General features: G+C 36.0%; 1 protein-coding gene and 1 long non-coding RNA gene across 4 annotated transcripts in view; one reads left to right on the forward strand and one right to left on the reverse strand.

Annotated features, from left to right (window-relative positions):
• Window positions 1–21,576, forward strand: part of ZCCHC7 (zinc finger CCHC-type containing 7) — a 227,746-nt gene that overhangs the window by 43,371 nt on the left and 162,799 nt on the right. The window lies entirely within an intron of this gene.
• On the reverse strand, window positions 338–1,577 carry LOC116524703. Its single transcript, XR_004257449.1, has 2 exons — window positions 1,347–1,577; window positions 338–1,279 (listed from the first exon to the last, which is right to left on the reverse strand). It is a non-coding gene; the product is annotated as an uncharacterized LOC116524703 (long non-coding RNA).

Here is a 21,576-nt window from a genome sequence, read left to right on the forward strand (position 1 = left end):
GGGGTTTCACCATATTGGTCAGGCTGGTCTCGAACTCCTGACCTCAGGTGATCCGCCCACCTCAGCCTCCCAAAGTGCTGGGATTACAGGCGTGAGCCACCACGCCTGGCTCGACATAGCGTAGTTCTCAAAGGCTATTGATAAGTATGAGAAATTTTTCTTAAGTGAAAATTTCCAAAGATCACCACACTCAGACTTTTTTGAATTCTGTTTGCAAGCTACCTAAGGGTAGCAAGTAGGTTTCTTCCTACAGGAATGAGCCTTGCACCCAATCTAGCTCCTTTTAAAGTCAGTACAAACAGAAGCTCTCAACTTTGGCTGACCATTAATACTATTGTCCTGGCCCCATTTAAATCATATTCCCAGGGGTAGGATTGAGGCTTCAGTAGTTTAAATAAAATTAAAAAAAAACAAACAACTCTCCAAGTTATCCTAATACAGAGCCAGAGCAGAAAACTACCAGTCTAAGACCTTATCTCTATACTGACTGCTACAAGTAAAGGCTTGTCTGTCTTCCCATTTACAGCATTCATAGCTGTGCTATACTCTTTGGGGTTTCCATTTCCGACTTCCGATAACATCTTCAGTTCTTCCCCTAATTTAGCTTTGGCTAAAGTGAACCTTATATGATTTTGGCAGCAGGAACACTGCAATGCTGTTTAAACACTGCTAGATTAAGCACTGTCAGAAGCTGAGGGCAGTCACTGACATTTGGAAGCATTACTGATTTTCAAAATATATATATTTAAATGTATATATTTAATTCAGGAATGCATATATTTTAATATATGATATATACTTACACATATTAAAACATTATTATGTATATTACTATATAACAAAATATATTGACATATTTATTTATTGCAACAAGAAGACCACAAAAGTCAGGATATTAAAACATCACAAACAGTGATAAAATGTTCTTTTAAATCTGGAACTCATTTCTGTACTGAAGCAACAATCTGTGGGGTGACTGAGTTCCTAGTCTACCTTAATAAAAGTGTATTTAGCAAATGAGGCTAAAGAAATATTTGTCTGAAGCATACAAAATTGTCATACTCAACCATTACATTAATTCCATGTTGTTCAACCTTTTACATTTTTGATAAAAGGCAAAAAATAGCCTTTACAACAAAAGTATTAAAACAAAACTAAAAAATCAATTTATTTAATCTCAGATACTAGTATGTGATAGAAAGGCTAGCCAGATCATATGGTCTGTAAGACAGACGTTGCTCACTCTCAAGTCCCTACTGCAATGCCCATGTTACTTGTTCTCAAGTCCCTACTGGAATGCCAACATCGCTCACTCAAGTCCCTACTGGAATGCCCACGTTGCTCACTCTCAAGTCCCTACTGGAATGCCCACCTTGCTCACTCAAGTCCCTACTGGAATGCCCACGCTGCTCACTCAAGTCCCTATTGGAATGCCCATGTTGCTCACTCAAGTCCCTATTGGAATGCTCACGTTGCTCATTCTCATGTCCCTATTGCAATGCCCACATTGCTCACTCAAGTCCCTATAGGAATGTCCACGTTGCTGGCTCAAGTCTCTATTGGAATGCCCACATTGCTCACTCTCAAGTCACTCCTGGAATGCCCACGTTGCTCAATCAAGTCTGTACTGCAATGCCCATGTTGCTCACAAGTCCCTATTAGAATGCCCACATTGCTCACTCAAGTCATTGCTCACACAAAAACTGTTGCTAAAATTAAAATGCCAATGGTGGAAGCATTTTATGAACCACTGTAAGACACTAACTGTGTATATTCAATTTTTTAAAGAAGAAATGCCTTTAAAAATAACTTATCCATGAATGATCCATAAATATTATTTTGCACACTCATACACCAGATGATATTACCTTCTATTAATGTGTAAGACAAACGGGGGAAAGTGAATGTTTAAGTTTAAAAGTCAGTCTGTAATGTAAAAATACCTGACAAAGTTCAGAAAATTACCAAAAATGAAGGTATAAAAGAAAAGATATTAAAGACTATTTTAAGAAAACAGTACAAATGATAATTTTAGGGTGACAAAAGCAACAAATTTACAATTTTAACAGATTTTCCTAGCTGTTGAAGCTGCCCCGAAAACTTTAAAACTTAGTCAAAGTCTGCGTAAAGAACCTAAATAAAATAGCATGTAATTTGCATACAATCCCTTATGAATTTTGCCTCTAATCTTCACTCCGTTTTCAAAATGACAATTTGGTAGCTAAAGAAGGTCCATTAGAACTTTAAGAGACACGGGCCCCATAAAACTCAAGTCTCACTTATTAAACCAAGTGTAGAAAAATTCTCTTATTTAATGAATTTGATTTTTAAAAAACCAACTAGGCCAAGATCACCCACAAATAGAGTAAACTGCTACTTATTGGTAAGATTTAAGACATAACAGAAGATAACAGATTTAAGAAATAACAGAAATACATCTACCAAAATAATTTTTTATTTTCCACCTGAAAAAAATTCTTTCTTGTTACTCAAATACAAGGAATACTGGAAAAGGTAACCATGTTAAGTCATTATAAGCTAAGAGTTTTATTAGTAACTAGTTTGTAGAACTCAAGGTCCTCTAAAAACTATGGTTGAGGCACTGACAATAGTATTAATGGTCAGCCGAAGTTGAGAGCTTCTGTTTGTACTGCCTTTAAAAGGAGCTAGATTGGGTGCAAGGCTCATTCCTGTAATCTCAACATGTTGGGAGGCCAAGGCAGGCGAATCTCGAGGTCAGGAGTTTAAGACCAACCTGGCCAACATAGTGAAATCCTGTCTTTACTAAAAAATACAAAAATTAGCTGGGCGTGGTGGCATGCACTTGTAGTCCTGGCTACTCAGGAGGCTGAGGCGGGAGAACCGTTTGAACCTGGGAGGCGGAGGTTGCAGTGAGCCAAGACCATGCCATTGCACTCTAGCATGGGTGACAGAGTGAGACTCCGTCTCAAAAAAGAAATAAAAAAATAAAAAGCAAGGAGCTGGGTCAGAAATAGCTACAGACTCAGAGTAATAACTGTAAGTAATGACAGAAAGACCTTTGTGCAGTGTGGGAAGTACAGCTGGATTGTTTCTTTGATCCCTTCTGTCCCATTGAGCCATACCTGCAGAGAGCAGCTGTTAACAACCATAATCTTCAACAGTGAAGAATAGTAGTATATCATAATAGAGATTATGAAGTTTAGAAAAAGGGTAAATGCAGTTTTGGGGAGGACTGGGACTAAGAGAGAATACAGTAAGACAGGCAATTAAGACTGACATAAAAGATAAGTCACATTGATAGGATATACCTTTGATATGATATAATGAGAATGACAATTTACCTGTGGTTTTCTTTTCTCAAAACCCATAACCTCAGTCTAACCACAAGAAAGACACCAAACATCCCAATTTGGGACATTCTGTAGAATATCTCACCCAGTATTCCTCAGAAACAATGGAAGTCAGAGATACAGTCACAGCCAAGAGGAGCGTAGGGAGACATGACAACTAAGTGTAACGTACTGTCCTGGATAGAATTCTAGAACAGAAAAAAAAAAAAAAAAAAAAAAAAAAAAAAACTAAAGAAATCATGTATGAACTTTAGTTAATAAGGTATCAATATTTAATTAATTTTGACAAATTTACCATACTAATGTAAGATGTCACTATTATGATAGGGGAAACTGGCTCTGGTGCTTATGAGAACTCTTTGTACTATCTCCACAATTTTTCTGTAAACCTAAAACTGTTCTAACCCAAAACCTAGCTGGTAATGGTCCCTTGGTAATTAAAACACCATGCTGATGAGTATATGATTTCTGGCTATCTTTATGAACCCCATGAGAGAATTTGGATATGTCAGTCCAAATTTATCACTCTTAATGGAAAATCAAGGTAGGTTCACTTTATTAAGAATACAACAGTAACATTATTTGCCTTTATAACTTAGAACACATCCCAGCGTTACCTACTGTTTCTATCCCCACCTCCCCATTCAAACCCATTGCATCTCCAGTGGCCATCCCCCTCCCCACCTCCCCCCCAAAAAAAAACCAGGAAGGAAAAAAGAGGAAGATAGAAAGGAAGGAAAGAAGGTAGAAGGGAAAATAGAAAGAGAGGAAAGAAAGGAGGAATGGAAAGAAGAAAACTCACAATGATTGGCAAATAAGCTTCTATATTTCAAAGGTTATTGTGAGGATAAAACTCATAGTTATGATATAAAAGATTTAATGTGGTGTTGGTACATGTTGGAATAATTCACAGTGTAATGAACAGTGATACAAAATTCAGGTATTGCAGCAAACATATTTTGAATTTACAGATAGTAAATATGAAAGTAAATTTTGGATTTCTATTAAGAAACAAGTAAAATAGCCCATTAGAGTTTTGTGGATATCTCAAGTAAATTTTGAAGGCATTTTAGAAATGTTAACTTGCTAACTCTATAGGTGACTAAAATAGAATAAGCTTTTTATAAATAGGGTAGATTGAGAAATTTTTAGATACAAAATTAATGATCTGTATGATGAGTGCTAGAGATATTTTGCAAATCGGTGTGATATTTACTCTATCTCTTTTTTGTTAAAGTGTTTTATTTACCTTTCTTGTGTTTGACTGTCATATTCTTGATATTATGTGGTCATTATTTCTTTGCCTCTGTCATGATGTACTGTTTGCGTCTTTGCTTTAGTTTCTTGATCTTCAAAATAACCAGGCATCCTATTTACATGAAGCAGATAAGCATAACCCATGTAAATCTTCATTGACTCACTGAGAGGTGGTGTGTGTTTTTTACTTTTTTCTTTACAATTATTTATTTATTTATTTATTTTTGCTGGCAGCCTTAATAATGTTTTCATAAAATATGACCGATTTATAAGTCTGTTTAACATGCCTTTCCCTTTTTGTCTTAGTGCTTTGCTTCTAAGTTGCAGATGCAGTGGGTGAACAATACCCTGTGTGGTGTGACAGGTAAATTTCCCAATTTACCTGCCGTAATAGCATGCTGTGTAATGCCATTCAATCATCTCTGAATTTTACTTGCCTGATTAGTTGAGTGAAGCAGATTTTCAATTTAAATGTAACTTCATCTGCTTGATTAAAAATGTAACAGAACATTATCTGCTGCAAATAAATTTCAGTGGAAGAGATGATTTTTGCCTGTTTAAAAATAACATCTGTTTATGTTGGCTGGAAGCAGACGATTAATACCTCTCTAATTTCGAGGTTTACCAGTCCAGCTCACCTGTCTTTTTGCATGGATAGTTGAAATTGATGGCTGTCGAGTATAAACATTTACCTGTTGATGTTTAGTTGATGGATTCTTTTTTAAGGATAATACAGAATCCCATCATTGGGCATTCATTTATTTGCTGCTCATCAAGATGATTGACAGTTTTGCCAACAACATGGAAAAAGGATCTTCCTTCATGATGCATAGGAGAAAAATTTTACCCCTCAGTGATGAGTGCCCTACAGAAAAACGTATTCTTGTAGATTCTTTTTCATAGTTGGTATTTGAGTTTAGAGTCCTTGAGTATAAATTTAAAGTCAAGTGCGTAGTAAATTAGGGTGGTACTCCCCTGCTAGCATTTTTCATCAAGTGATTATATGTATAGGCCATAAGGACAAGGAGAAAGATAGGAAAAAGCAAAATGGTTATTTTTTTCCCCTGCACTTAGCGTAGTGTTAGGCATGTAGTAGACTGCTCAATAAATATTTGTTGAATTTGAATTAAAAATTAGGTGCAGAATATATTTGATATTCCATAAATGTAATAGACTAGATTTCATTGGTTTAAATATGTAGTTAAAAAATTATAGGAAAAAGGAATTACAGAATGTTAATTGATCTGCTCATTTTTTAAGTGAAAACTTCCTTTTAGGAATTTATTAAAAGTAGATTTTTTAAACACAGAATTCTCCTGTAAACATCCTTTAGGGGGAAAAAAGACATTGCGTATTACTAGTTTTTCTAACTGGTAAGTAAAACTGGATTTAAAAAAATAGATTCAGAAAATTCTAATATTAATAATTCAGTGATACATTTGGTGTTTTTTTTTGTTTTGTTTTGTTTTTGAGACAGAGTTTCGCTCTTGTTACCCAGGCTGGAGTGCAATGGCGCGATCTTGGCTCACCGCAACCTCCGCCTCCTGGGTTCAGGCAATTCTCCTGCCTCAGCCTCCTGAGTAGCTGGGATTACAGGCATGCACCACCATGCCCAGTTAATGTTTTTGTAGTTTTAGTAGAGATGGGGTTTCACCATGTTGACCAGGATGGTCTCGATCTCTTGACCTCGTGATCCATCCGCCTTGGCCTCCCAAAGTGCTGGGATTACAGGCGTGAGCCACCGCGCCCGGCTATTTGGTGGTTTTTTAAGTATATTCAGCATATGGTAAAACAGTATTTGTTTTCTGAAAATTGCTGTAGTTTTACAATCTGAAAAAACATTGTCTTTTCTTTTTGAATGCTGTATTTACTTTGGTAGAATATTTTGAACATGCTACTTATTTATAGAGGAATAATTTTGCATTCTTATGATAACATATTTGTTGTCCTTTGTTATAAAGCAAACATAAATATTATTGGCTTAACTGTTACTGAATTGATATATTGCAAACTCTTATTTTAGTTGTAATGGGTTCTTGGCCACATTGTATATGATTTGAGTTGAAACTGTTTTAGACAGATATTTAAGGAGATTTGCTTTTTATCAGAATGCTTCAGATCACAAATCAACGATGTTAATCAATTTTTGTTCCCAAATATATAGGATACTTTAAGTGAGACTATATAGGATATTTAATCTCTCATTTGTAGATTTGGTCATTTTGGATGATATGATTATTTTATTTATAAAGCATAACTATTTGGAGGTTGTTTTCCAATACGTCATGGTATTCCTTGATATTTAGCAGAAGTTTTTGCCATAGTGCTTTATGGAAACAGCTCAAACTATTAAAATACATTTTTGGTGAGCATATTTTTATAAGCATATTTGGTATGTTTTATGCTTTTATTAATTTATAATTTATTGTAACAAATTACTTTGTGTAGTGTTTTTTTTTTTTTTTTTAAGCAGATCAGCTCAACATAAGGAACTTAGAATATTGTTTTGTAGCTTTATTACCTTGTCCTTACCTTTTATTTATAGTTTTCAGGGGTAGATGAGATTTTTTCAGTTTCACTTGTCTAGATGATATTTAATGTAGAATGCATAAACTCAGAAGAGTAGTTTTTACCTAAAGAAGAAGGTACTACTGTTTCAAGTTGTATCATCACTTAGTTTGACTTCAGTGACTTTTGCTCTGCGATTTGCATTGACTTCAAAATTCTGTGCACGTATCTCAAAAGCAGGTGACAACATTCATAGCAACATTATTCATAATAACCAAGTCTTGGAATTAATCACTATATCCATCAGTTGATAAATGGACATACAAAATGTGGTATATTCTTAAAATGGAGTATTATTCAGTCATAAAAAGGAATGAAGTACAGATTCATGCTGCAACATAGATGAGCTTTGAAAACACACTAGTAAAAGAAGTGAAACACAAAAGCCACATATTCTTTGGTTCCATTTATGTGAAATATCCAAACAGGCAAATCCATACAGATGGGAAGTAGATTATTAACTGACAGGAGATGGGAGAATGTGGGAATGGAAAGTGACTCTAATGGATGTGGGATACATAGAAGATGTTCTGGATCATGGTTTTACAACTTTATGAATGTACTGGAATACTCTTGCATATTTCAAAAAGGTGATTTTTTTTTTAATATATAAAATTTTTTAAAAATTTGAGATGGGTTCTTGCTCTGTCGACCAGTCTGGTCTCAAACTCCTGAGCTCAAGTGATCCTCCTACTTCAGCTTCCCAAAGTGCTGGGATTCAGGTGTCAGCTACTGTGCCTGGCCATAAAGGTGATCCTTATGGTATGTGAATGATATCAATGTTTTTAAAAAGGGAGTTGAAATATATATAAATTGTTGGTTTGTAGAGATATTATTACTAGATTATCTAGTCATTGCTAATTCTTTAACATGCTGTAATCTGATGCTGTGAAGACTGAAAATGTTGACAGGGAAATAGGCTGTAATTTGAGGCTGGCCTTTTAATGAGTTTTTTAAAAGTTATAAAATTACAGTTGTCAGTCTTGCCTTAAAATCTTAAGAACAGCATCTCATTATACAGGCACATTCATCTGTTAGCATTATTATTATTATTATTACTGTTATTTGAGATGGAGTCTCGCTCTGCTGTCCAGGTTGGAATGCAGTGGTGTGTTCTTGGCTCACTGCAACTTCCGCCTCCTGGGTTCAAGCGATTCTCCTGCTTCAGCCTCCCGAGTAGCTGGGACTACAGGTGCGTGCCACCACGCCCAGCTAATTTTTATATTTAGTAGAGGCAGGATTTCACCATATTGGTCAGGCTGGTTTTGAATTGATCTTGTGATCCACCTGCCTCGGCTTTCCAAAGTACTGGGATTAGAGGCATGAGCTACCGCGCCAGGCCCAGTTGTAGTAATTTCAAAGATGGAATGTAAGACAGCCTTGTGGAAAATCAGTCCATCTTGAAATTGTGTTATTATTATTTTTTGAGTAGGAGATTTGCTCTTGTTGCCCAGGCTGGAGTACACTGGCGCCATCTTGACTCACCGCAACCTCTGCCTTCCAGGTTCAAGCGATTCTTCTGCCTCAGCCTCCTGAATAGCTGAGATTACAGGTATGCATCACTATGGCTGGCTAATTGTGTATTTTTAGCAGAGAAGGGGTTTCTCCATGTTGGTCAGGCGGGTCTGGAACTCCTGACTTCAGGTGATTTCCCCCCTCCCCCATCGGCCTCCCAAAGTTCTGGGATTACAGGCATGAGCCACTGTGCCCAGCCTGTGTTGTTATATTTTAAGGTTTTAATATATTCATTTTAGTATGAGAGGATGACAGCCTTTAAGGTACATGGTAGGTACTTTGTTATATTTAAATTACATTTTGGAAAACTTCTGTAGTTAAGTACTAGTCAAGCCAATACCAAGGGCTTTTGTGTCATACTTTGTTATGGAGCAATGTAATATATGTATGTTGTTAACTGAATCAATAAATCTAGGAATGAACTTGATCTGTATCATCTGATGATTTAGGGGCTGGTATCATTGATAAAGTAAGTTATTTTCTGTTTTACTTATTCCTTAGTGGCAGTTTTCCAGGTTCCCATTATTGGCTTGCATCCAAAAAACAGCATTTAAAACATTATGCCAGAGCTGGAAGAACAAGAGGTGCTCTATTTACTGATAGGACCTGGCAGGATCCTATTCCTGCTCTCCTGATTTCTCATCCTGAGTCCCCTGACACTGCTGTTCTGGAATTCTTTTCTTTTCTATTTGGTATCAGTAGGGAAATACATAGTACTAATACCCTGGGAGAGATTTCTAGCTTTATTGGTGATTTGATTGTCTCTTAGCTGGTAAAATGCTATTTTATTACCCAAGTTTTAACCTCTCTCTGGTGATTTGTTGTTGTTAAGGTTCAGGCTGCATGTGGGATAGGTTCTCATAAATCAGTTTGCTCAGGCATCCTTCTTAGGAAGCACTCACTTGCATGACTGTTTTTGAGATAACTCTTTGAGTGTTTGGAGAGGTCTGTTGTAACTTCTGAAAGGCATTGTTTTTACATATGAGTGTTCTAAAATTCATTCTAAATGGTCATGAAAATAAAAGGATTCACATTTTAGAATGGCAGTAGTCCCTGAGGACTGTCTGTCTCTCAGATTTCCTGTGTGTTTTTAGAAATCTTAGTGTAAGTTAGATTTCCACGTACCTGATTTGTGAATGTGCCTATTAGAGGGAACTTGGTGAGATCTTGTTTTTTTTTAATTTTTCTTAACATGTGTTGTCCCCTTGACACAGACTTTGAAACTAAACATAGAATTTTATTTGCCTGCACTTCAGGAGGGAATTGGCAGATATCAGGCCAACAGTTTCCAGAGTTCAGGGGTGCCATCTACAAATAGTTTCAGTCATGGTTTTTTATTGTATTTTAAAGTCCCCAAAAGATGTCTTGCTATGTTATGTTCATCTACTGTAAGTGATGACTTACTATCCCTTAGGAGTTGTGATCACTTACCATCATTTGGACACTCAGTCCCCATTCTGGGTGTCCTATTTCATCTGGTGTTAAATGATAACACCAGATATCAGGTTACAGTTTAGAGCCTTTAAACAAATAAGGTGATGTATTATTTTGCATATAAATGTACATTGTTCTTGTTTCCTACTTAAAGGAATGAATGAGTTTCTAAGGGCCGCTGTAACAAATTACCACAAACTCAATGGCTTAAAACAGCAAAAATTTATTCTCTCAGAGTTCTGGACACCGAAGTCTGTTGGCAAGCTTGGCTCCTTGTAGAGCTCTGAGGGAGGCCTGTCTATGCCTCTTTTCTGGTGTCTGGTGTGGCTGGTAATCCTTGGCATTCCTTGGCTTGCGATTGCATCACTCTAGTCTTTGCCTCTGTCTTCACTTGGCTTTGGTCTCAAATTTTTTTCCTCTTTTTCTTCTATGGACACCTGTCTTTGGTTTCAAGGTCCTCTCTAAATTCAGGATAATCTCACCTCAAGATCCTTAATTATTTCTAGAGGGACCCTGCTTCCAAATAAGATCACATTCACAGGGACTTGGGGTTAGTAATTGGATATATTTTTGTGGGAGGGGACACTATTCAATGCACTATAAGGAATATCTGTTCATTCATGCATTTTTTGACAATTTCAGCAAATTTGCTAAACATCTCACATTATACAGTAAATATGTTACACTTTCTGGGACATAATATTTTGAATATTATATTATTTCGCATCTCATTCAGTAAACATGAACTCTTTTACACTGGGATTTTGTGGGGTGGGGGTGTGTGGAAAATCTGTTTTGTTAAACTTAGTTTACTATAATTTTTTTTGGACTATTAAAAACATGTTCTGAACATGAGCGTGTGATTCTGTTTAGTTTAATATTATTTTTTAGTTCCTTTTTCTTTTTATCCCACCTTTTGTGGATAGCATATAAAAAAATCTTGAAATTTGGGGCAAGAGAAATGTAAGAGATTAATCCACTTCTAAGGCTGACATCATTTTCAGAGTAACTGATTCCAAGGATGAGCAGAATATATTTTATTTAGTAGCTGCCAGAGATGGATTTTCATAAACTTTTATCCAAAGTAACAAGATTCTCACATTCAGTGTAAAGGCTGTGATGAAAATGTAAAGTTCATTAATATGCTGTATATTTTTATCTCCTTGAATGTAATTTAGAGATTATATACTGTAATAGGATTTATGACATTATACTGTTTAATCTTTAGGGTGTTACAAACACATCAAGGACAGTTGGCAGTAACTGAAGTTTGCCTGCATTTTAAGAATGCATTAGTGTTGCTGAGTATCATGCATTTTCCTAAAAATAAAAAAATATATATACTCTTAGAATATTTACAGATTCAAAGATTTTTTTTTTTCCTGTAGGCCAAGAATAAAATCTTGAACTAACAAGATGAATTAAAGAGGGGATGATTCATTTCTATGGTTAGGTTTTAATTAATACATGAGGGATGATTTTGGCAGTTTTTCAAAGTATTTGTTCCTGTGTATCTGAATTTGCACCTACTCTGTAACCTAACTAGGATTTATAAAATGAAACAATCTCTTCTCTCTAATTTGGCACTTGATAGGAGCTTTGACTTTAAAAGGCAAGTGTATTTTTCTGTCAGGAATATCTTGCCATTCTAAAATAAGACAAGTAAAAACAATGTACTAATGAAACTTCTTCACTGCTTTTTTCTTTGTATATAGCAAATACATTGATATTTTACTGGCATAAAATGTGTATTTTAGTTTAGTCTTTAAATTATTGCTCAATGTTTTTTGTTTATTTTAAGCCATTATTATTTTCTTTATGTTGGATTTGGATAGTTGAGATTGTAAGCTTCTAAAGGGCAAAGAGTACATCTTTTCAACTGTGGTCTTGACCAGCAGTCCTCAACTCTTTTGACACCAAGGACCAGTTTCGTGGAAGAAAATTTTTGCACGGATGGGGGTCAAGGGGTTAGTTTCAGGATGAAACTACTGTACCTAAGATCATCAGTCATTAGATTCTCACAAGGAGCTGACAGCCTAGATCCCTTGCAAGCGGAGTTCGCAGTAGGGATTGTGCCTTTGTGAGAATCTAATGCAGCTGCTGATTTGACAGGAGGCAGAGCACAGGTGTTAAATTCTCGCTTGCCCACTGCTCATCTCTGCTGTGAGGCAGATTTCCTAACAGGCCACAAGCTCGTACTGGTTGTTCCCCGGTGTTTGGGGACCTCTCATCTTGACAGTATCATGCACAGGTAGACTCTTTTAAGCTGTTTGATATCATTGTTTCCACTTTGGGAGATGGGAAGATGAACGGAATGAAATGAGGAAAGTGGCTGTGCTATTAAAGATATGTGGATATCTGATTTCTCACAGAATTGGCTCTCATTAAAAGATGCAAGTGGCAGTTTTATGAAGTCTTTTTGCCCTATTTTGTCTTGGGTGTTCAGTACAGATGCAATTTTTTGTTTTGTTTTGTTTTTTTTTTTGATACAGAGTTGGTTGAATCCACTGTTGTCAAACCCATGGATATGAAGGCATGACTGGCCTGGGTTAAAAGGTCTTTTCTATTAGAACTTAAAAATACTATACCACTTTCTTTTGTTCTCTGTGGTTTCTGATGAGAAATTCTCAGTTTTTAAAACTTTGTTCCTTTATGAGTAATGCAAGTGAAACTTAAGAATTTGAAAATTTGAGCTTTTGGCCATTATTTACTCAAATACTTTTTCTTTCTCCACTATGCTCTCTTCTTCCCTTATGGAACTTGAGGAAATGAATATTAGACCTCTTGATACTGTTGTCCCATAAATCCTTGAGGTTTTTTATTTTTATTTATTTTATTGTTTTAAGAAACAGGATCTCACTGTGCCACCTCAAACTTCTGAGCTCAAGCAGTCCTCCTGCTTCCACCCCCTCAATAGCTGGAACTATGGATATGTGCCATCATGCCTGGCTAATTTTTTTATCTTATTTTTTGTAGTGTCAGGATCTCACTGTGTTGCCCCAGTCTGGTTTTGAACGCCTGGGCTCAAGTGATCCTCCCACCTCAGCCTCTCAAAGTGATGGGATTAGGTGTGTGCCACCATGCCCAGCCTCTGAGGTTGGTGGGTTGGTTGGTTTGTTCCTCCGATCCCTACCACCACCCATCCACCTCCCCTCTCCCCTCCGCCTCCCATCCTATGTGCAGACCCTGAGGTAGGTAGGTTGGTTTGCTCCCTCCCTCCTTAGGATTTCAGATTCCTTCCTTCCTTCCTTCTTTCCTTCCTTCCTTCCTTCCTTCCTTCCTTCCTTCCTTCCTTCCTTCCTTCCTTCCCTCCCTCCCTCCCTCCCTCCCTCCCTGATTGCATATTTTCTATAAATCTGTCTTCAAGTTCACTGACTCTTTCATATCAGTTTAGCTATCTTGCCTGTCTAATGGGATTTTCACTTTGGTTATTTTTCAGTTTCTAAATTTTCCATTAGATTCTTCTTTATATCTTCTATTTTTTGAGGTGACTGTCCATATTTCTATTCATCCAAGAGTATTTGCTCTTGTTGGAACATTTTTATTATAGTGGCTTTAAAGTCTTGGTAAGATAAATCCATAATCTGCATTATTTCAGTGTTGGCATCTATTGTTTTTTTATCATTGAGATTTTCCTATTTCTTCATGTGTTACATTATTTTGGGCCGTATCCTGGACTATTTAAGTATTCTATTTTGAGATGCTGTGATGGAGATTGATTCCCGCCTCTCCTCCCGAGTCTGAGTTTTGCTCTTATTGCCCAGGCTGGAGTGCAATGGTGTGGTCTTGGCTCACTGCAACCTCTGTCTCCTGGGTTCAAGCGATAGTCTACTGCCTCAGCCTCCCCTGTAGCTGGGATTAGAAGTGCACACCATCACACCCAGCTGATTTTTTGTATTTTAGTAAAGATGGGGTTTCACTGTGTTAGCCAGACTGGTCCCAAACTCCTAACCTCAGGTGATCCATCTGCCTTGGTCTCCCAAAGTGCTGGGATTACAGGCGTGAGCCACCGCACCTGGCTGATTTTTTTTTTTAATGGACAATTTGGTTGGGTTCATTTAGGTTGCCAGTTCTAACCACCCTTCTCTAAGTGGTAATTCAAATGCGTTTCCTTTACAAAACCTTTGCAGTCTTACTCAAATCTATCCAGCCTGTGTGTCAAATATTGGACTGTCTGGGAATTGAGTAGTTGTCTATTCCATAGTTTCTCAGAGTCTATGGCGTTGTTATTTTAGGATTAATCCCATGCATGCACAGTTTGGAGTGGTTAGCCTAGGAGTTTAAAAAAAACTTTATGGGACCACTTTCCTGACCTTCTCCCTCTTTGTAATCTCTCTGGTACTTTTTAGTTGCCTAGTCCTACCCTCTTTATACTTCCAGTTATGGAGCTGGAGCTTTATTTAGTTACTCTCTTCTGCTGCACACTTCTTGCCACTGTGCCCATACTGGGGCCAGCTAGCAGGAGACAGAAAAAAATTAAGCAACAAGAATTCTTGCCACACTCTTGATGAGGAAGGTTTGCTACCTCAGAGTTTTAGACTTCTGCACACCCCACTGTTGGCTACTGTCACTGCTTTTACCACCATCTTGATTGCTCAGGGGCTAGGTACAGAGGATGTTGAAAAGAAAAAAAAATACCTAGGGAATTTTCTTCATTCTAAGAATTAGGAGACTTTGTTCCTGCTCCTCAAGCTAGAACTAGAGGGCTTCTTACAGAGTTCTTTGTCTATCCCTGCCTACTTCCAGATTTCAGCTGCTTTGAGTCTAGGCCAGAGGATACTAAAGTGGGGAAAATGGTAAACCAGCTGGTTGATGTTAATATAAATTCTCATCTCATTCCCCATCTGACTCAACTAGCCGCTTTATGCATTGTCCAGGTTTTTGGATTCAATGGAAAAGACAAGGTAGCTTGTGCTTATTCCATCTTACCTGGAGTTGGAACTCCTCATATATTTTGAAATCACCAAAAACGTTAAAACATGAAATAATTATAACTCTAACGTATGGGTTTCCCAATATTCTTTGACTTTATTCTTCACATTTAAGAATACATGCATTAGAACCCACACAAGGAAATAGTCCCATTTCTGGGTGCATCTTTTATGGATACATCTAAATTGTGCAAATTTAGAAAGACATTTTGGGCGCTTGAAGCCATTGAAACTTTTGCTGCCTCAGAGAAGCAGGATAAATAAATTTTTGCCTATGGAAAAAAGTACTTTTACCTATTTTTATGTTTTTTCTAATTTGTCATAAGATTATAGGCCAAAGATCTAACAGCTATTTTCTAGAACAAGTTTCTTTTTGTTTGTTGTATTTATTTGAAGTATATTAGGTTTTTCTTCTTTTAAATCACTAGTATATTTTGAAAGTACATTGAACTTTTTTTGTCATATTTTTTCTCCTCTTTTACATTTCTTCTTACCTTTTTGTCCTTTATGTTTTTTACACTGTATTTCTTTAGATTCTTCACCCCTACTCTCCATGCTCCCTACTCCCACCCCACTAAAATGATGGATAGCATTTATGAAGGGGTGCTGTTCTGAGAGTTTGAACTCTGATTGAGAGAATAATCCCCACCCCCAAAGGCTGTCTGCATCAGCTGTCCCCCTGGCTAATTAGAATTCCAAAGGGCATTAATAACCATTTAAATTAATCCGATTATACCTGCAGTTGCTAAAGGTAAGGTTCAGGCTGTTTAACCCTCTATTAATGAACGCGAACATGAATCAAAACTGGGTAGGAATTTTACACTTTATTTTCGTTTTTACCCAAAAGAAGAAAACCATTTCACCTGCCCTTTGTAGCAGTCTAGGTTGCAACAATGCAAGGAAACCTTGCTGTTAATTCAGCCTTCATTCATAGACCAAAGCTAAATTGCTCCATCTTGTGAAAATGCATTTGCATTGTTTGTAAAAGTCCTTTGGGGGCAGAGCTGTAGAAAACCACCTAAGAGCAAATAATCCTTTAGTTAAATGCAAAAGTGTTGTAAAGAGCTAAAAATGCACTTCCAGCAACTAATGTTGCAATGATAATTTGACAATAGTAGTCTCTCAAGGGGCATTAAACAGGTGGAAAAAGAGTTACAGTTCCACAGCTTTGGTTAAAAAGGAGTGGAAATTGAATGACCAGTCTTAAGACCCAGAAGAAAGTCTATAGGTTATGTAGTCCATATTCTCTCATATAGGAATTCTTTCTCCAATACAGTGGACATGGTCACCTAGTTTCTTTTTAAACATCTCAGTTACAGCAGGTATTAATAAGGCAGCCCATCTCATAATCAGATAACTTGTTATTGTCAGAGAATCCTGATCTGAAATTAGTAACTATTATTTTTCTTTCATTTTATCTCTTGAGCCATATCAAATTATTGCAGTATAGCTCATTGCCCTCATTTCTATTCCCTGACCTTGCCATATTTTCTTCTTTACGTCAAGTGTGTATTACAGGGGATTTTTGAAATGTAGAACTATATGGGAGAATAAAATGTTCAGTAAACATGGTTGTAAGACAGCACTTTTCATACATGGTTGAAGTTGAAAATTTTTAAAGCAAGAAAAGGATCAGATGAAATATCTTTCCATGTAATCAGCTGTTTCTTGAAGAGTTATTCCTTTTACTATTAATGTGTGTGTCACTTGTGGAAAAGCCTAGATTCAAGAACTAAGTAAGAAAAATTGGTTTGAGAAAAAGACATCTACTGGAATCTGTACGGCAGTTCTTCAACAAAGATATCTGTTAGTCAATAGATGTCATCCCCAACACCTGTCTAAAATGATTCATGTCTTTTCCTGATTACCACTTACAGATTTTTCCCTGTTTTAAAAAAACTTTACACAAAATGTAAACTTCATACATTGGGATTATTCCTTAGTCTGGATCTTTTCTTTGAATGAAATAAGCTTTGGGATGCTTATTTAGATGTTCAATGGAACAGTGTGGAGAACAGTAATTGTGTTTGGGCTAAAGAATTAATCCATTTAGTCATGGGAAGCTCTACTTAGCTTTTCCATAGCAGCTGAATTGTGGTGCAACTTTGGGGCTATTTTAGGATTGTAACCTTAAATAGAAATGAAAGTTTATTTGTATTGATGAACATATGCTTTTGAATAATGAGCCATTGACTTGATATCAATGGAAGTGAAATTGTTTTTCAATTCAATTATTTTATGTTTGAACATGAATTGAAAGTTACATCTTTGTATTGCTGAAAATTTTTAAAAATCAATAACTAACATTTTAACACAGAAAGTGTTTTAATAAGCAATGATTACGGTGGCTTCAGAAGGGTTGTAGCTTTAAAAAATTCTTAGGTTATTAGTACACTTTTGTACTGTGTAAATCAGACATTGTAATAAATTTATTTTTATTAACTAAAATTCTCCTACAATAGAAAATTTTACTGCATTTTGACATCCATCAGGCCAAAGAAAGATGTTCAGAAAGTTTTATTTCTGTCTCAGACCAATAATTGTCCCATATTTTATGTAAAACATTCTTTAAAATTGTTTAAATGATTGCAGAAAAGGAAATTTTCCAAGAGATATAAGTTGCCTGCCACTGTACTGTGGTCTGCCAGGGTCTACAGCCCGGAGAAAAATCTAGTAGTCATTTTTAAAAAAGAAAAAATTGTGTTTATCATAGCCTGTTTATGTTGTTGAATTTTCTGTTGTTTTAAATACAGTTTTATATGAGCTACCACCAATTAATGCAGTTTATATGCACTGTCTATCCTCAGCAAGGAAGAGGTAATCCTGGCCTGCTCTTACTGCAAAAGCTGGGCATATATCTACCAAGGAAAAATTTATCTGCCTTTAGGAATTTCTTTCTCCCTCTTTCCTAATCAGTGCAAATCCATCAGAGTCACCTGAAATCTCATCTCTTCCATGAAACTTGGCCTGTGCGACCCTCGTAACCTGATATCCTCATCTTCAAAATTATGGTTTGAACGCCTAGCCCCTTCTTGCAGCGTTTTCATTATGATTTTCAGGCTTACATTCAAACTCAGACATTGCTAATATTCTTTGAACTCCTCTCTGGCACTTAACTTTCCTATCCCACACAATTAAGTACTCTGACTAATCTTATACTTAGGGTGAAGTTTTCATACAAATGTGGATATATTGAAAATAAGGCTCTAAAAAATTGGATACCTGCTATGCTATGATAGTGGCCTTTCAGTATATTAAAGAATAATTCTCTTTTTGAGTTAGTATTTTTAATAGAAAATTAGATAATGGTTAAAACTCAAATTGGATTACTTGATTCCACTGTGATTTAAGAGATAATACAGAGGCCCTATAAGAGACTTTAGAGTTTACTTATACATAGTAAGTGGTAGGTCAATGTACAGTTAAGTAGCAACAGCCTTGCAACTCAAGAGCAAGACTCTTAGATAATATAGGTAGAGAGTCAAGCAGGATGAAACAGCGGATTTAGTGTAGGGAATGGAATTATTTGGAGTAATGATACTGGGAAAACGTGTAAATAGGTAATAGAGAGTGTGTGGAGTTAATACAGACTCTAGAGGTACTTGGAGGATTGGGGTAGAGCTTGGTGTTGCACAGATATTGTACCTTAAGCTTAAGTGGTGTATTGATGATTTTTATGGAGCATTTATTTTTTATTTTTCTTTTTTTGCATTTATTCTTTTTAAAGGGAAGATTTACTTGGGTGGTGTCCTGGTTAACTTCAAGAAGGCTTCTGTGTGAAATTATGCTGGAATTCGTTTTAAGGATGTAAATCCCATAAATCCACAGCTTGAGTAACAAATTGAATCTCTAACAAATAGAAGGAATTTAAGAGAAAAATCCTGTTTATAGAAGAGTAGCTGATATTATATTACGAACAGTTATTATATATACAAATTATCCAAAGGATGTTCTTGTATGTTGTTGAAATCATTGTCACTGCCTACTCTCTCTTGAGTATAGAAGAACAAGAGCTCAGATTTCTTGGATTCTCTCTCTCTCTCTTTTTTTTTTTTTTTTTTTTTTTTGAGATGGGGTCTCGCTCTGTTGCCCAGGCTGGAGTACATTGGCACGAGCTTCGTTTATTATAACCTCCACCTCCCAGGTTCAAGCGATTCTTACGCCTCAGCCTCCCTAGTAGCTAGGATTACAGGTGTGCACTACCACACCTGGTTAGTTTTGTATTTTTAGTGAAGATGGGGTTTCACCATGTTGGCCAGGCTGGTGTCGAACTCCTGACCTCAAGAGATCCGCCCACCTCGGCCTCCCAAAGTGCTGGGATTACAAGTGTGAGCCACTGCACCTGGCCAGATTTTTTTTTTTATAACAGCAGATCCCTTATAAGTATATCCCTTTGTACACCTAAATGCCTAAATCATATATTTGATAAATTAATTAAACAAAAATCTGTTATTTAATTCGCCACTAGGAACGTTGCAGAAGAAACTACAAAATAAGGTTTTTTTGTTTATTCTTTTCTTATCTTCTTTAAATATATGAAAAATACCACTCATAAGCCATGTTTGTGCTGTGATCATGTAAACCAGTCTGTTTTGCCTCTAATGTAGCAGTTTAATGAGGGGGAAGATGACTGTCCTGGGGTGAATATGAAATGTGTCATGAAAAAGGAAACAATTGCTTGTGAATCCTGGAGAATCTGGTTAAGGGAGAATTTGAATATGTGGAGGAAAAGGAAAGGCATTGTAAACCAGAAGAATAGATAGGGAGAACAGTTTGAGCAAATTGTTTTGGGAGGCATCTTTAATATAGTAAAGACTTATTATAACTTAATGTGGTAGTGATTTAATATGAATCAGCTGGAAGAGACACTACCTACAAAACTGGTAATTTAGTCCAAAGTTTGAGGAGCAACTTATACTAGGTTGGTAATGGTATTAGTGCAAGTAAATAAAATAATTTTGAAGGTAGTCACCAGGACTTAATGACTTGTTAAAAATATTAATGGAGAGAAGAGAGATTGTAAGTTTGTGTGATTTTAAAAATAATTCAACCACTGATAGCAATAGGGAAGTTGAAAGGAAGGGCCCAGTCCAGTTTAGTTTTAGATGTGTGGAGTTTGAATTTTCTGTATTTGATTTTGGTGAAGGAATTATAAGGATACTTCAAAAAATAAGTCTAGAATGTTTGTGTCAAATCCAGACATAGAAATAATATGTAATTTTTTGGACATGGAATGAAAATCCCAGAAATCAAATAATGCACCAGTTTTATGATTTCGGTACACTCAAACTTCTGCCTTCTGTTTCTCTGAGTTACTCTGTCCAGTACAAAAATAGGCTTGCTCTGTATTTTGAATGAATAATGAAAGAGTGAACCGTACTTCGTCACAAAGCTGTTTATTATAGATGCAGCCATTTTGCCATATCTCTGATGGAACTAACAATAATTGTGTCTACTTAATTTTGATAGTAAGTCCTTTGTCACAGGTTGTTCAAATGAACAAATATAACTTTCGATTTTTATGGCAGATAAAAGAGAATATTTGAAATGGAAGGAGACCTGATGCAAAGAAAAAGACACTATTTTTAGTGGTGCAGCAATTTTGGGACTACTTACAGTAGAACCTATTCTTTATAGAGAATATTTTGTTTTATTTTTCTATTTTGTTTTTCTTTGTTTCATTGTGACCATTTTTAGCACCATAAAAGTTAATTTAATTAGATTTAGCAGATTATTATTTAAATCTGCGCATTTAAAATTAACTTCTTGCTCCAGTGTTCATTTTTGGATTTCCTGTTTTTTATATAAATATTTGATTAAAAAGCTTTCTGTTTAATAAAATTTGGTGTTACTATTTTAATGTCATTTGAGGACATATTAAAAACACTCACAAAATATCTAGGATATTGTTTTAATCTGTAGCCTTCTAAGTAGAAATTTTATAAATTGGGAGATACACTTTTTTGTGTGAAGGATAAAGCTTGTATTAATGACAACATTAGGTATTGGATAGTATTTTAATAATTATTAAAATGATTAAAATTTGTTATGTTAAACATTTGAGTGCATGTTGAGTTTATCATTTGAATACATAGTGCTCTTTTAAATTATTTGTGTGTTATGAAGAAAAGGTCACTATGTTTTATTTTTATAAGGTAGAAAAACAATCCAGAATGATAATCAAAGCCAAGGTAGAGGAACTTGTTAAACACTTTAAAATTAGACTTCCCCCATGCCCCCAACCTCTAGTATGATACTTTGAAGGCAGCTGCTACAGATAAACTCTGGAGCCCCAGATGGTGGTTGCCTAATCCTCATGAGAATTCATGTCCTGGAAGCAGCTCTTATCTCTTCAGACCTGACATTGTCTGTGAGCTTTTGCTAAGGAGGGAATAATATAAACATGCTATGCATGAGTTTCACTTCTTGAATATGTCAAAGACACAGGAAGTTATAACAAAGTATAAGAAGAACCGAGTTCACATTTATTGAAAATGTTGTTATATAAAGCACTTGATGCTAGCTTGTGATGAGTGATG

Source organism: Sapajus apella, unplaced genomic scaffold (assembly GCF_009761245.1).
Source record: "Sapajus apella isolate SASKATOON/1434 unplaced genomic scaffold, GSC_monkey_1.0 scaffold46, whole genome shotgun sequence".
Lineage (NCBI taxonomy): Eukaryota > Metazoa > Chordata > Mammalia > Primates > Cebidae > Sapajus > Sapajus apella.